The sequence below is a fragment of the Megascapheus bottae genome, chromosome 25 (assembly GCF_031878675.1).
Source record: "Megascapheus bottae isolate mThoBot1 chromosome 25, mThoBot2.hap1, whole genome shotgun sequence".
Taxonomy (NCBI): domain Eukaryota; kingdom Metazoa; phylum Chordata; class Mammalia; order Rodentia; family Geomyidae; genus Megascapheus; species Megascapheus bottae.
The window spans coordinates 24,233,651-24,248,964 of NC_143533.1; the positions used below are offsets into that span (position 1 = coordinate 24,233,651).

At 40.2% G+C, this 15,314-nt stretch overlaps 1 protein-coding gene across 4 annotated transcripts in view; it reads left to right on the forward strand.

Moving 5' to 3' along the window:
- The first annotated feature begins 262 nt into the window (after positions 1-262).
- The window catches only part of Meis2 (Meis homeobox 2), a 378,408-nt gene continuing 363,356 nt past the window's right edge, over positions 263-15,314 (forward strand). For all 4 annotated transcript variants that reach the window (XM_090318635.1, XM_090318634.1, XM_090318636.1 and 1 more), the window contains exons 1-2: positions 263-350; positions 9,046-9,262. The gene's annotated coding sequence lies outside the window, so the exon portion shown is untranslated. The remainder of the gene's footprint in view (positions 351-9,045; positions 9,263-15,314) is intronic.

Consider the following 15,314-nt stretch of genomic DNA (forward strand, 5'->3'; position numbering starts at 1 on the left):
TGCTGTCGGGTCTCCGTGTGAGGGCGCGGATCCTCCCCGGCTGGCGGTCCGGCGTCGGCACGGTCGTTCCCGGCAGGCCCCGGGCGCCGTCTGTCCGTCCGTCCGCACGCGGACCCCGGCCCTGCCCTCGGCGCCGGCCCACCGCGTGCGCGCCCCTCCGCAGCCCCGGACCCCACTTCCGGCAGTGCCACCGGATGTGCAGCCAGCGCCGCCGGAAGTGGGGGCTAGCGCCGGAAATGACGTCACCTCCCCAACCGCTCCCTGGAGCCTGCGGGCGGCGTCGTTGGCGGAAGGCGTCGTCTCAAGGAGGCCGGTCCACGCCACCTGGTGGAGGCGCCATCCCGACCCGGGTAGGTGGGCCGGGCCGGGCGGCCAGCGGGCCTGGGGGCGGCAGCACCGAGGACGGCGGACCGCTTCCAGTCAGGAGTCCACGTCCCCCACGCCCAGTCAGGAGTCCACGTCCTCCCCTTCCAGTCAGGAGTCCACGTCCCCCACGCCCAGTCAGGAGTCCACGTCCTCCCCTTCCAGTCAGGAGTCCGCATCCCCCCCTTCCAGTCAGGAGTCCGCGTCCCCCACTTCCAGTCAGGAGTCCACGTCCCCCACGCCCAGTCAGGAGTCCACGTCCTCCCCTTCCAGTCAGGAGTCCACGTCCCCCACGCCCAGTCAGGAGTCCACGTCCTCCCCTTCCAGTCAGGAGTCCGCATCCCCCCCTTCCAGTCAGGAGTCCGCGTCCCCCACTTCCAGTCAGGAGTCCACGTCCCCCACGCCCAGTCAGGAGTCCACGTCCTCCCCTTCCAGTCAGGAGTCCGCGTCCCCCACTTCCAGTCAGGAGTCCACGTCCCCCACGCCCAGTCAGGAGTCCACGTCCTCCCCTTCCAGTCAGGAGTCCACGTCCTCCCCTTCCAGTCAGGAGTCCGCATCCCCCCCTTCCAGTCAGGAGTCCACGTCCCCCACTTCCAGTCAGGAGTCCGCGTCCCCCACTTCCAGTCAGGAGTCCACGTCCCCCCCTTCCAGTCAGGAGTCCGCGTCCCCCACTTCCAGTCAGGAGTCCACGTCCCCCACGCCCAGTCAGGAGTCCACGTCCTCCACTTCCAGTCAGGAGTCCACGTCCCCCACGCCCAGTCAGGAGTCCACGTCCTCCCCTTCCAGTCAGGAGTCCACGTCCCCCACGCCCAGTCAGGAGTCCACGTCCTCCCCTTCCAGTCAGGAGTCCGCATCCCCCACTTCCAGTCAGGAGTCCACGTCCCCCACGCCCAGTCAGGAGTCCACGTCCTCCCCTTCCAGTCAGGAGTCCACGTCCCCCACTTCCAGTCAGGAGTCCGCGTCCCCCACTTCCAGTCAGGAGTCCACGTCCCCCCCTTCCAGTCAGGAGTCCGCGTCCCCCACTTCCAGTCAGGAGTCCACGTCCCCCACGCCCAGTCAGGAGTCCACGTCCTCCACTTCCAGTCAGGAGTCCACGTCCTCCCCCCCTTCCAGTCAGGAGTCCACGTCCCCCCCTTCCAGTCAGGAGTCCACGTCCCCCCCTTCCAGTCAGGAGTCCGCGTCCCCCACTTCCAGTCAGGAGTCCACGTCCCCCACGCCCAGTCAGGAGTCCACGTCCTCCACTTCCAGTCAGGAGTCCACGTCCTCCCCCCCTTCCAGTCAGGAGTCCACGTCCCCCCCTTCCAGTCAGGAGTCCGCGTCCCCCACTTCCAGTCAGGAGTCCACGTCCCCCACGCCCAGTCAGGAGTCCACGTCCTCCACTTCCAGTCAGGAGTCCACGTCCTCCCCCCCTTCCAGTCAGGAGTCCACGTCCCCCCCTTCCAGTCAGGAGTCCACGTCCCCCCCCTTCCAGTCAGGAGTCCCACCTTGGAAGGAACCACCAGAAAACTGGTAGTGGTGCTGTGGCTAAGTGATAGAATGCTAGCCTTGAGAAAAATGCCCAGGCCGGGATTTCAAGACCCGCAACTGACAAACAAAAACACCACAGTGTATATTTGAATATTGACCCACTGTCTTTCACACAACCTATAGAGAATCAGAAGGGCACAATGAATGTAGACTTGGACCTGTCAATTTAGTATAACTTTGGGCCCTGTATTTGGACAAATTTCAGTTTCCTCAGATGATATTTGATATTGGGGCATTCTTAGCTCTTTTGCTCATGACTGACACTTTTCCACTTGAGTCACATTCCCGCTTCTGGCTCCTCCATGGTTAATTGCACATTAGCATCTTACAGACTCTTTTCAAACTGGCTTCAGCTGCAATCCTCCAGTGTCCACTTTTTGAGCAGCTAGGATAACAGGCATCAGTGTCTGCCTCTCCAATGTTTTGGAGTCCAGATTTAAACAGACATGACTCTCCATGGGTTGATTGACCTCAGTCATAATTATGTATCCAGGAGAAGGGACTGATACAGATGGACTAACTATTGCCTAAACTACTGAGAAGCCTAATGCTAAGTCCAAACATGGGCAGGTTTTGATTAAATTATACTTTTACTATTAGTGTTTACCTCAGGCATTCTATATCTTAAATATCAATAAGTAGTTTCTATTTAAGAAAACAACATGTCCAATATAAGAATATCATAACTATTGACACTAGATATGCTTAGGTCTTAAATGTGAATTATGAAGCATAAGAATAAATGAGAATAATCTTTTAAATAGGTTAGATCCCTCATATGAGAGCTTATTTTGTATTTGTTATGATATTTTTTGATTTGTAAAGAAATGTTCTTCTTTGTAATGAGTGTCCTTTTTGCTTGTTAAAAATGATAGTCCCAGCCGGGCACTGGCAGCTCATACCTATAATCCTAGCTACTCAAAGGCTGAGATCTGAGGATCTAGGTTCAGAGCCAGCCCAGGCACCAAAGTCCTTGAGACTCTTATCTCCATTTAACCACCAGAAAACAGGAAGTAATGACCTGGCTCAAGTGGTAGAGCCATAGCCTTGAGTTGAAGAGCTCAGGGGCAGTGCCTGGGCCCAGAGTTCAAGCCCCATAACTGACCAAAAACAATAGTCCTATAGAGTGCTAGTGGCTTCTGCCTGTGATCTTAGCTACTCAGGAGTCTGAGATCCCAGGATTGTGGTTCAAAATTTCAAAGTCAGCCCATGCAAGAAAGTCCAATTAACATCCCTCCCAGACACCAAACAAAAAACCAAAAAACTTTCCTTGATAAAATAGTATTTATTTCTTCAGAAAGATATGCAGAGGGCTGGGAATGTGGCTTGGTGATGAAATTCAGGGACAGTTCCACAACCTGAGTTCAAGCCTCTGGATTGGCAAAAAGAAATGTTTTTAAGATTATGCAGAAATAACTATTGATATGTTTCCAGGCCAGCTGTTAACAGGTAGTGTCATATATTTGTTCCCAGGAGAGTTGGTGCCAGGCTATAGCAATTTTAATTTTATTTAATGAGTAAACAGTTTGTGTCAGAATTACAGAATGACATGTGTGTTTTAGAACCTTATGACGAACCCTTCACTTAGTTTTATTAGCCTCTTGGTCATTTTTTTAAATCTAAATTAGACAATTTAAAACACACTTTGTCATGTTTGCTTGGAAATTCTGCTATATGCTTTAAAATGTTTTTAAATTTACTCTTATTGTCTTTGAATCCTTACACTAAAAGACTTCAATTGGAAAGTCAGTGTATAAGTAAAATGCATCTTGATCTATATCACTGCTGCCATCATTCTGTTCCCATACCTTTCCCAGCCCCACCCAGGATGTCCCCTTTTGTCAGCTGATTCCATTGTCATGTACATCAGATGCTCTACCATGGAAATAAGAATCAGAGGGATGGCAGAACACGTTGATAGCCCAGGCAGAAATTCTTTACTTTGCTGTTTTAGAAAATGATATTCTTTATTATTCCATCATAGAATAAAGTGGTTTGTGGTAGTAACCCTGGACAGTCAGGAAGGGGGCTGAGATCTGGAGGATCACAGTGCAAAGTAAGCTTAGACAGAAAACTGCATGAGACTCCATCTTCTACACAACCACCCAAAGCCAGGCAGGCTCAAGATGTAGAGTGCCAGTCTCCTCAACAAGCAAGCTGGAGGCTCAGAATTCAAACCCCAGTCCTAAGTGTTTTCACTTAGCAAGAAGTTTTACAAAGCAAAAGATTCTCTAGAGTCACCAAGATTTTTCAGTTAAGCTGAAAGACAGTGTAGTTTGCTATATAACTTTGTCAAATTAAATTGCTTTATAAAAGAATTGCATGCTCATAATTAAAAAGCAAAAAACCAAAAGAAGAAAAGAAAAAAGGTAGGTAGAATCTGTAGTGTACAATACAGAAATAATTACCACAAGGCATTTCATTTCTGTATGTCTAAGGTGCATATACAAGTATTATATAATTAGATGTAAACTTTTACATGCTGCTTATTAAATCTCAACTCTAAATCATATGCCATTCATTTAGTGTATTTTCCTTTTTTGATATATAAATATGCTAATGAGGTATTGTAATTTGTTCAATAACTTCTTTAATTTGGAGTGTTGGGGGGTTCCAAATTTTTATTGTTGAGAATGCTGATTAAATCCTTTCATTTATTAATCATCTACATTTCTGTAGATTAAAATTTAAATATGCTAAAATATATTTTAAACTACTACGTGTATTGCAGTTTATATGTATTATACAATAATAGATATTGCCACATAATACACAATTATTGCTTTCCAGAGATTGTGCTAATTTGCACTTATATCCCGGTGTTCAAAGTTCTAATCTCATCACACCTCAAGAGAACAGCTGAATTTCAGTGTTTTCTAAACTATGAGAATACTATTCCTCTGATTTTTTAAAAGCCGCAATTAAATGAGGTCAAAAGGAAGAGCCTGACTTAATCTGTGAAAAATATGACTTTACTGTTAATTAACTGACCCCAAAGCTCAGTGATATTTTTCCTGATTAGCTCATAGACCCTGAACTTTTCCTTGTGCTTGTGCAAGTCAGGCTAATAAGGAACATGTAATGGCAATCATTAATTACATCAGATATTTCAAAGCAGAAGTGTGGTCATTGCCCATTTTCCTCCTATGGTTTTTAAGACTTGCCTTTTCTGAGGGATTGACTGTGCCTATGATTATCTCTTTGCCCTTGTCGAAATTTATAAGACACACATCGTCCCCAAGACATTGGCCAAAGAATAACTGGGTCAAGGGCATCTTTTCTCTGGAGGATTGAAGGTTTAGTATTTGTTGATAACAAATAACCTTTTACTATTCTTTAATAATGTTCATAGCATGATGTATATTTCTTGAAAACCTTTCTTTTAATTTATTATCAGAGTGATGTATAGGAGTTACAGTTACATTCATGAGATAGTGACTACATTACCTCTTGGACATTGTTACTCCTTCCCATGTTTTACTCTCACTTTCCCTCTCCCCCTCCCAAGTTGTAGAGTTCATTTCCAACTTTTTGTCTTGTGAATATCACCATTACTCTGATTCATTCTTTGTCCTTTGTCTCATCTTTTCCCCCTTCCCTTCCATGATTCAAATAAATAAATGTATGTACAGTATACTAGGTACCAAAGTCAGATACAGCAACAACAGAGGATAAACCACAAGGGGAAAAAATAAAAACAACAACCATAAGGATAAATCTCTTTGTTTTCCAATCCTGGAGTTCATTTTGCTTTTGAGCTATTGCATTCCTCTGCTCAGAAAATCCTAGATGCACACTAATTACTGCAAATGAGGGAAACCATTGAGCCTATGTTCCTTTGGGTCTGGCTTACTACACTTAATATGATTTTTTTTCTAAGTCTTTCCATTTCCTTAAAAATGGGGTGACATCATTCTTTCTGATGGCAACATAGCATTCAAATATATACATATATATATGTATATATTTAGTATGTCCTTGTTCGTGGACATTTGGGTAAGTGCCCAGGAGTGGGATGGCTGGGTCATAGGGGAGCTCTTATGCTTAGTCTTTTGAGGAATCACCACACTGCTTTCTAGAATAGTTGAACCAGTTCACACTCCCACCACCAGTGCAGTAGCTATCCCTTCTGCCACATTCCTGGCCACTGTCGGTTGTTATTAGATATCTTGATAATGTCCATTCTAACTGGGGTGGGGTGGCATCTCAAAGATGTTTCCGTTTGCATTTCTTTTGTGGTCAGAGATATTGAGCATTTCTTCCTGTGTGTATTGGCCATTCCTATTTCCTCTTCAGAGAAGTCTTTCCTTAAATCTTTAGCCCACCTTTTAATGGGAGGGTTGGTTGTTTGCACAGTTGTTTTTGAGAGGCTTGATTAATTCTTTTAGCTGTAGTTATATTTTACATACAACTTGTCTGTTGTATGGTTAGTGAAGATCTTGTCCCACTCTTTGGGCCTTCTATTTATCTTGCTGGCAAAGTCCTTTGTGATACAGAAGCTCTGCAGTTTAATGCAGTCCCATTTGTACAACCTTCCTTTGATTTGTTGTGTTTCTGACCCTTTATTAAGACAGTCTCGACTTGTGCCAAGGAGCCCAATTGTGTCTTCTATAAAATTGTGTGTCCTATAAAAAAGTATTCCTTCCTATAAAATCTTCAGGATTTCTGCTTTTTCCTGAAGGTCTATGATCCACTGGAATTGATTCTGATGCAGGATGACAAATAAGGATCCAACTTTAGTTTTCTATACGTGTTTAGCCATTTCTGCCAGCACCATTTGTTGGATAGGCTGCCTTTCTTCCCACTGTTTTTTTGTTTTTGTTTTTTTGCTCCCTTATCGAAAATTAGGTGGCCATAGGTTTATGGGTTAATTTCTGGGTCTTCAGTTCTATTTCATTGGCTCTCAGGCCTGTTCTTGTGCCAGTAACAAGCTGTTTTTATTACTATAGCTTTGTAGTAGAGTTTGAAGCTTGGTATTAATGTTCCTCCAGTGTTGTTCTTTCTACTAAGGATTGTTTGTTTTATACGGGGTCTTTTGTTATTCCATATGAATGTTTGGATTACTTCCTCCATTTCGTTAAAGAATGACATTTGGATATTGATGAGTATTGCATTGAATTTGTGGATAGCCTTTGGAAGTATTGACAAGCTTCTTTCTTCCTGCCATTTTACTTCATCTGTGGAGATATTTGCGGAGCTTTTCCTGTGTTCCCTTAGGTGCACAAGACACATTACTACTTCTGCCTCATTTGCTATATCCAAGTCACCTTGGTCTTCTTTCTGATAGCTTTTGGTTTTGTTTTGTTAACAGTCTTTCCCTCTTCAGGAGATACACAGTTATTTTCCCTCTGTTTGACCATCCTTTCATACTTCCTTATGAACTCAACTGTTACTAGCTCAGAGAGGTCTTCTCTGAACTTCTGCAGCAGAGAGCATATGTAATCACTGTCAAGTTACCCTAATTAAGCTGTCCTACTTCCAGACCCTAACAGTAGAAGCTACATAAGAGCTCTGACTTTTCCTTGTTGTATGCTGTGCAACTTCTAGCATTACAAGTATTTGTAATAGAATAGTAAATAAACAAGGAAAAGAATTGATAGAGTAAGTGAACTATAGTTGAACACTTCACTGGTTGATCATGTATTTTGGCTTAAGTGTTACTAAACAAGATAGTTTGGGGCAGTTGTATGCTCTTGCCTTTTTTAAATTATTGAACTTTATGTATAGACTTATGCCCTTTCTTGTACACAATTAGGTATTTCTAAGTGGATATTTCTGGATTTCTTTTGTGTCTTTTTCTTTTGCTTTTTTATATGGAGAAACTGAGATACAGAATGATTGTTAACCTTATGGGCAGTCTCTGACTAGGATCATTAAATACATTTTCATTCTCTCAAAAGTCTTGGCGCATCTCCAAAGTTAGGATATACTTTCTGAAAATATGGGTTTTGGTTGTATAAAGGAACAAAACAATATTTACAGGTCTTTTATTCGCCTTTCCCCCGCTTCCACCTACCAAGTACTTTGCTACCTTATTATCAGACACTATGGTACTAATATTAACAACTGAGAACTAAAGAATAAAAATTTTAGAAAGAAATACATTGTCATTTTGATGGAATTTTATTCTCTTTGGACCTAAGTCTCAAGAGGTTAATGCTTTTTTGTTGTTGATGTTACAAGTTGAAATACAAGGCCTTCTGCTTGAGTGACTTTGATCACCTGGCTGGTGCTCAAGTACTTGAGCCATCCCTCTAGCCAGGATTTTTCCTGGTTGTTTTGGAGATGGATTCTTGTGGATTTTTCTGCCCAAGACTGGCTTTGAACCATGTTTCTTTGACTCTCAGCCTCCTGAGTAGCTATGACTACAGATATGAGCCACCAGTACTCAGTAAACTGTACTTTTTGTTTACTTATTCACTTGGTATTCAAGTTGAAAAATAAATTTGGTTCTAATGAATATTTTACCTGTCCTGGGCCTTGAACTCAGGGTCTGGGCACTGTCCCTGGGCTTTCTCAAGGCTAGAGCTCTACCACTTGAGCCATAGCACCATTTCTGGCCTTTTTCTACATGTGTGGTACCAAGGAATCAAAACTGAGTCTTCATGCATGCTAGGCAAGCACTCTACCACTAGGCTAAACTCCCGGCCTTCTAATGAATATTTTTTGTCACTTGTGGGTCTTGAACTCTGGGCCTGGGTGCTGTCCCTGAGCTCTTCAACTCAAGGCTAGTGCTCTACCACTGAGCCACAGCGCTACTTCCAGTTTTCTGGTGGTTAATTGGAGAGTCTCATGGTCTTTTGTGCCGGGTGGTTTTGAACTGTGATCCTCTGATCTCAGTAGCTACGATTACAAGCATGAACTATTGGTGCCTGGATTCTAATGAACATCTTTAATGGTAACTTTGGGGTTAGATATTAATATAGCTTATGATCTATTCCAAGAAGTGAATTCGAGTAGTAAGGATTATGTTTTGGAACTCTCTGACTGAGAAATTAAAGTTTTCTTCATCCTTTACCTAATATAAAATACTCTTACTACTTATATATAAATATTCCATTTTATGAAATATTTTGGTGCTTATCATATATAGTGTCATAAATGGAATAAAATATAGTTTAATTTTCAACTCTTCCACCTTTTTTTTCTTGACAGTGCCGGGGTTTGAACACAGGGCTTCATATCGCTCCGCTTGCTTGCTTGGCTGGTACTCTAGCATTTTAGCCACGCCTCCAGCCTGACTTTTTGCTTGTTACTGTGGAGATGAAACCTTGAAGACATTTCTTCCAAGGCTAACCTCAAATCTGCGCCTTCTGGATCTCAGCTTCTTGAATAGCAAGGATTATAGGCATGAGCCACTGGTGCCCTACAGGTTAGTTCTTTTTATTATAAAATGCTTATTTTTTTATACAAGAATAAACAATAATTTCAGTAGAGGTTAAATGAAGCATTCCTTTAATGAAGAAGGAAAGGTAGACTATATTTACCCTCCCAAGGAAAGAAAGCCAATAAGAAGTATTACAGTATCTTAGCTTGCACTATTCCTTAACTGTATCTACATGGAAGAGCAATTAAAGAATCAAAGCAAACATGACAAACACTTCAGGGGTGATCAGAGAGTCTGTGTTTATAAATGGAAGAATATGGCTACTCACATGTTACTGTTACCACAGATGAGGTCTAAGGACACATTGGTGAGATTAAAAAAAAAATTTGCAACAGAAATGACTGAAGAGAAAACATGAAAGAAAACAGTCAACACCTAAGTTCAGGCCTAATTGCAACAAGGAAGCATTCCATTAAATGCAATTAAACTACCAAAGAGATCAAAGCATTCCTGTGGAGAGGAAATGTAATGGCAAAAAGCGATCCTCCTTATACTAAAAGATATTCTCAAAATTTAGAGGAAAAATCAAGTATCTCCTAAGACTGGAAAAAAGAAGGGAGAATGTGTAGCATAGGTTATTTGTTACAATGGCACAAACATACACATAAACAAATGCAATTAGCCCAAGGTACTCTGGCTAGAAAAATAAATTACACTGCACTGTAATTAAATGTCACCCGAAAGCATCTTTATAATAATAGTTACTATATTTTATAGTATTTTTGAAAATTAAATTTATAGCACTGAGTAGAAATGATACATAGTTATTGTGCTAAAATACAGACACTGTTCATAGATACTCGTGCATTTGCAATGCTATTCTTTGCAGTTGCTTGAAGCACTTGGATAGCATTGAAGTCTACTTCTCCAGATAGGCAAAGTGGACTTGTATACATAGAATATACACATGGATACTCTCTCATCGAGAGGGTTTCCTCCCCCTCTAATAGTAAAGAAAACAGACATGGGGGATATTTAAGTTTAATTGTTGCTTTTTGATTTATTTTCAAAGAAGTCTAGGAGAGTGGACTTAACTTCGGGGTTCTTAAAGTTTAGGGGTGTCAGGTGAGTGGGGGTCTGGGCGTGGGGGTCAGCAGTGCATGGTTGATGTCTTAGCAGAAAGGCACCCTGAAGGACCAATAAGCTTTGACTGAGTGTACAGACTGATGATTAACCAGATAGGATCTGAGACAGGAGGTAATGGTGTGTCATCAAGTCACAGTGGCAAGGGCACATGCTGTGGTATTTCCGGTAGAGCACCTGCAGGACTCAGAAGCAGTTCTCATGTTTATAGCATAAGTGAAGCTGCACGGAACTGTTACAGCCAAGTAAAGATACATAGGAAGCCAGTGAGGTTCACTTATTTCCTTTACAAAGGACTTTTAAAAATATTAACCTAAGTATTCTAAACCTGTACTGTTACTGTAAGGCTTATGGGGAATAAAACTTTCTGACCAGGAAAAGAAACAAGTGTCTCATCTTGATTTTCCAAGGAAAAGTATGAACTAGTATTTCTAAGTTATAGCTACCACGTGTATCTAATATAAAGGCAGGCCTCCCAAATCCAAAACCACATTTCTTTTTTTCTTTAAAAAAATCTCAGAAGATGTATTAGAGAAGTTTTATTCTTGGAAGATTGTAACTTTTGAAGAAATTAAGAGTATTAAATTTCTATTTTGCATTTTAGGATTTCAATATTCAATAGAAATGGAATGGAGAGACTTTAACTTGAAATTTCCTGAGTCTTTTAATAGATACATATATCTATTTTAAGATCATAGTTATCTTTTTAAGTTTGGTTGTATTTCATTGAAATTCATAGATCTTTTCACAAATTTAAAGGTAATAAATTTCAGAAGGCCCTGAGTGAAGAAACATAAATGCATATATGGCACTGATTCATTTTTCAGTGGGCATTTGTTTATTTATTTATTCATTTATTGGTCTGTCTGCTAGTCCACTGACCTTTTTATTTCTTCTGTTCTAATTGTATCCAGATTTTTAAAATCTTTTTTGCATCTTCCATACATTTACTTAATTTTTACAAAGGGTCTTTTTGGGGAGTACAACTTAACAGGCAATAAATTTCACCTATTCTAAATGTGTAAAAGTTCATCATTTTCAGTAGAAATCTGTGTGTATTCATGTTTCCATTTCCTTTCTTTACATATTTAAGAATAGAATTACCTTGCTATCATTTAATTCTATAGTTGACATTAAAAAAAATCTATCACAATAATTTTGGAAATGGTTGCACCATTCTCCTTTTCCAGAAATGCGGTTCTAGATTCTCTTATGTATTCATAGACACTTGTTGCTTTCTGTTTCTTATGGTTGTCCTTATCCTTATGGGTGTGAAGTTTTATCTTATGTTTTAATGTGTCATTAGTGGCACTGAACACTCTTCAAGCGTTCATTGACATTTTGTATGTCTTTGCTGAAATGTCTACTGCAGTGTCATGTACATTTTTGATAAGGTTCATGTTTTTCCAAATTTTGAGTTGTAAGAGTTCTTTGTCTATTCTGAATACAACCCCTTATTGGATTCATGAATTAAAATATCTTTTCCAATTATATATGGCTTACATCTTTGCACTTTTATAATGATGTGCATGTGTGTATTTTAATTTTCTGTCAGCCCTGAGGCTTGAACTCAGAGCCTCGGTGCTGCCCCTAAGGATTTTTTTTTAACTCAAGGTTAGTGCTCTCCACTTGAGCCACAGCTACATTCCAGCTTTTTTGGTTATTAATTGCATTTAAGAGTCTCACAGACTTTCCTGCTCAGTTAGCTTTGAACTGTCATCTTCACATCTCAGCTTTTGAATAACTGTGATGGTCATTTGAAGTGTTACGCATTTGAATTTTGATGGTTTAAATGTTAGAACTTTGTCATTGGCACTCATATTTATTTATGTCTATAGCACACTTTGAGATTTTAGGTTTTTCCTGTCCACTTAATTTTGAAACATCTGGAATGTAATTGGAACTCTGCTGATATCCTTGTCTAAATATTCTAACATCTGTATGAGTTCTCCTTATTATGAGGTATTACTGGTTTGTTGGCACATTTGGTAAGCTTTGATTGGATGCCAGACATTGTAAATTTTACCTTATTGCATGCTAGATACTTTTGCATTCCTATAAATATTTATGAGCTTTGTTCTAATACATAGTTAAATTACTTGGAAACAGTTTGATCCTTTTAAGGCTTGCTTTTAAGATTTGTTAGGTGGGACCAGAATAGCATTTAGTTTGGGTAATTATCCCCCATACTGAGTCAAGACTTTTCTATGTATTTTATCCACTGCCATGTGAATTACAAGGTTTTTCTATTTGGCTGGTGACCATAGGCACTGCAATATTTCTGGCCAGTGCAAATGCCAGGCACTGGTCTTGCTGACTGTGTTGGATGGGTCTTTTCCTGGGTTCAGCTCATTTCCTCACATTTCATTATTCTTTATTGCTGAATAATATGATAATTAACCAGCTGGATATGATTTTATTTGTTTATTTGTTTGGCACGAATTCCCCCTCCCCCCCACTCACATTTTGTTCTTTTTAGCATCAACTAGTTTTCCAAGGTGGTTTCAGTTTGACATGCCCATACATATCCACAGTGTACTTTGACCAGACACTCTCTCCATCCTTCTCCTTTGTCTCCTTTTTTCCTTCCCAAACCAGTCTTAACAGGCTATTTTGTTTAACTGATTTCTTTTTTTTTTTTTTTGCCAGTCCTGGGCTTTGGTTCAGGGCCTGAGCACTGTCCTTGGACTTTCTCAAGGCTAGAGCTCTACCACTTGAGCCTCAGCACCACTTCTGGCTTTTTTTTTTGTATGTATGTGGTACCAAGGAATCGAACCCGGGTCTTTGTGCATGCTAGGCAAGCACTTTAACCACTAGGCCAAACTCCCAGCCCTTATTTTATTTTCTTAAATGTATGTTAATTGTCCAAAGGAGTTCACAGTGGTGTTTCACACGTGCATAAACTGTACTTAAATAAGATTGACTCCCTTATTTCTCTCACTTCTTGTCCCCTGTATATTCTTAATATCTCTCAGTGAGTTTTCCTGTGCTGTCTTCCTTCACAGATGCAGTGCATTTCCATTTTATTTATCCTCTGACATTCTTTTTCCTTCTCCTTCTTTTCGCTAAACCTCTTTTTCAGTCTCGCAGTGACAAACTCTTGTGTTTATGTATATGCTTGTCTTTCATGCCTAGCAGTCACCTAGAAGAGAAAATATACAACCTTGGTCTTTCTGAACCTGGCTTTGCTTAAGATGATGATCTTCAGTTCTGTTTTCCCACAAACAACATTTCATTATTCTTCATGGCTGAATAATAGTCCATTGTATATATCTGACACATGTTCTTGATTCTTTTTGTTGTTGTTGTTGTGGGCATAGGGGCTATTTCTGTCCTGTGGCTATTATGGATTGATTTACATTCCTTTGGATGTATGCCCAGGAATGGTATGCTGGATTGTACAATAGTTCTCTTTGCAGTTTTTAAAGGAACTCTAATGCTGACTTCCACTGGTTTACATTTCCATTAACAGTGCTCAAGTGTTACTGTTTGTGTGAAATGAAATTTCAAATGTCATTTGGTTTGCATTTCTTTATCGTGAGGGCTGTTGAACATTCTTCATGTATTTAGTGGCTATTTGTACTTCTCTTTTGAAAAGTGTATGTTCAGTTCAATTGGATTGTAGATTATTTGGGATGTTTGTTTTTTAAGTTCTTATATATTATTATTAGTAATCCATTTTTAGATATATAGGTGGCTGGGATTTTTCTCTCATATGGTCAACTACCTTTTCTTACAAGCATGCATAGACATTCAGAAGTATGAACAAATGTATGGATTGATAAGTTGGAAATTACAGATTTAAATTTGCACATGACACTGATGTTTGTGAGCGTTACGTTGACTTTTTTTTTTTTTTTGCCAGTCCTGAGCTTGGGCTCAGGGCCTGAGCACTGTCCTTGGACTTTCTCAAGGCTAGCACTCTACTACTTGAGCCCCAGCACCACTTCCTGCTTTTTGCTATGTATGTGGTACCGAGGAATCGAACCCAAGTCTTTGTGCATGCTAGACAAACACTCTACCACTAGGCCCAACTCCCGGCCCTACGTTGACTTTTAATCCACGTCTAAAGTTAATATGCACTAAACCTATAATGCAACATATGTAGGAGAAAGTAATTGCTAAAATGGTCTAAAATTTTATCATTGACCAGAAATTTGTTTTCTTTTCAACTCTAAGTCAAAGATACTTGTTCTAATATTTAAAAAACTATAGCTATACTTATAGTTATAATTGTAGTCACATATCTCTTGTATAATATATACTTAGATATAAAATAGTTATGAGTTTTATAACTAAAGAATACCTGAAAATATGTCAGAAAGCATCAGGGGAACAGAAAGTTGGTTTGTTTTCTCGTTTTTATAAACATGGGGTAAATTCTTATACTATTAGCTTCCTCATGCAAGCAATTGGTAGAGTAGTGAAAATTTTTCAATTAAAAAAAACTGTCAACTTTTTCCTAATGTGAAAAAACACGGGTTAAATAATTTATCTGTCACTGGTTCTCAAAGTCATAAAATTTTACATTTTAGATCATCTGAAATTAGAGTATATCTTATAATTAATACTTCTTCATAACTTCAGGGATGGCATTTTCTGTTTCTTTCTGAGTGGTACACAAATGTACCTGTGAGTGGAACAATCAACAACAGATTGAATTATACAGCTAATGAATTATAGTAGGTATTTTCTATATATCTGTGTCTGAATCATCTCTAAATATCTGACAAGTCTGAGCCATTCATTTCTGAATAGTAAAATGTGGAAACTGAGAATGGAACTGTCTTTAAGGACAGATGTTTCCTGCTCACAACAATAGAGTGGTGGTGTGATAATCTTCTGTCAATGATTTCTAATATTTAATGCTAATTAATTATTGCAAGTTATAAAATTTCAAATGTACCAAAGTCTCTTCCAAACATAAATATTCTGAATGGAAAAGGAACTGGCT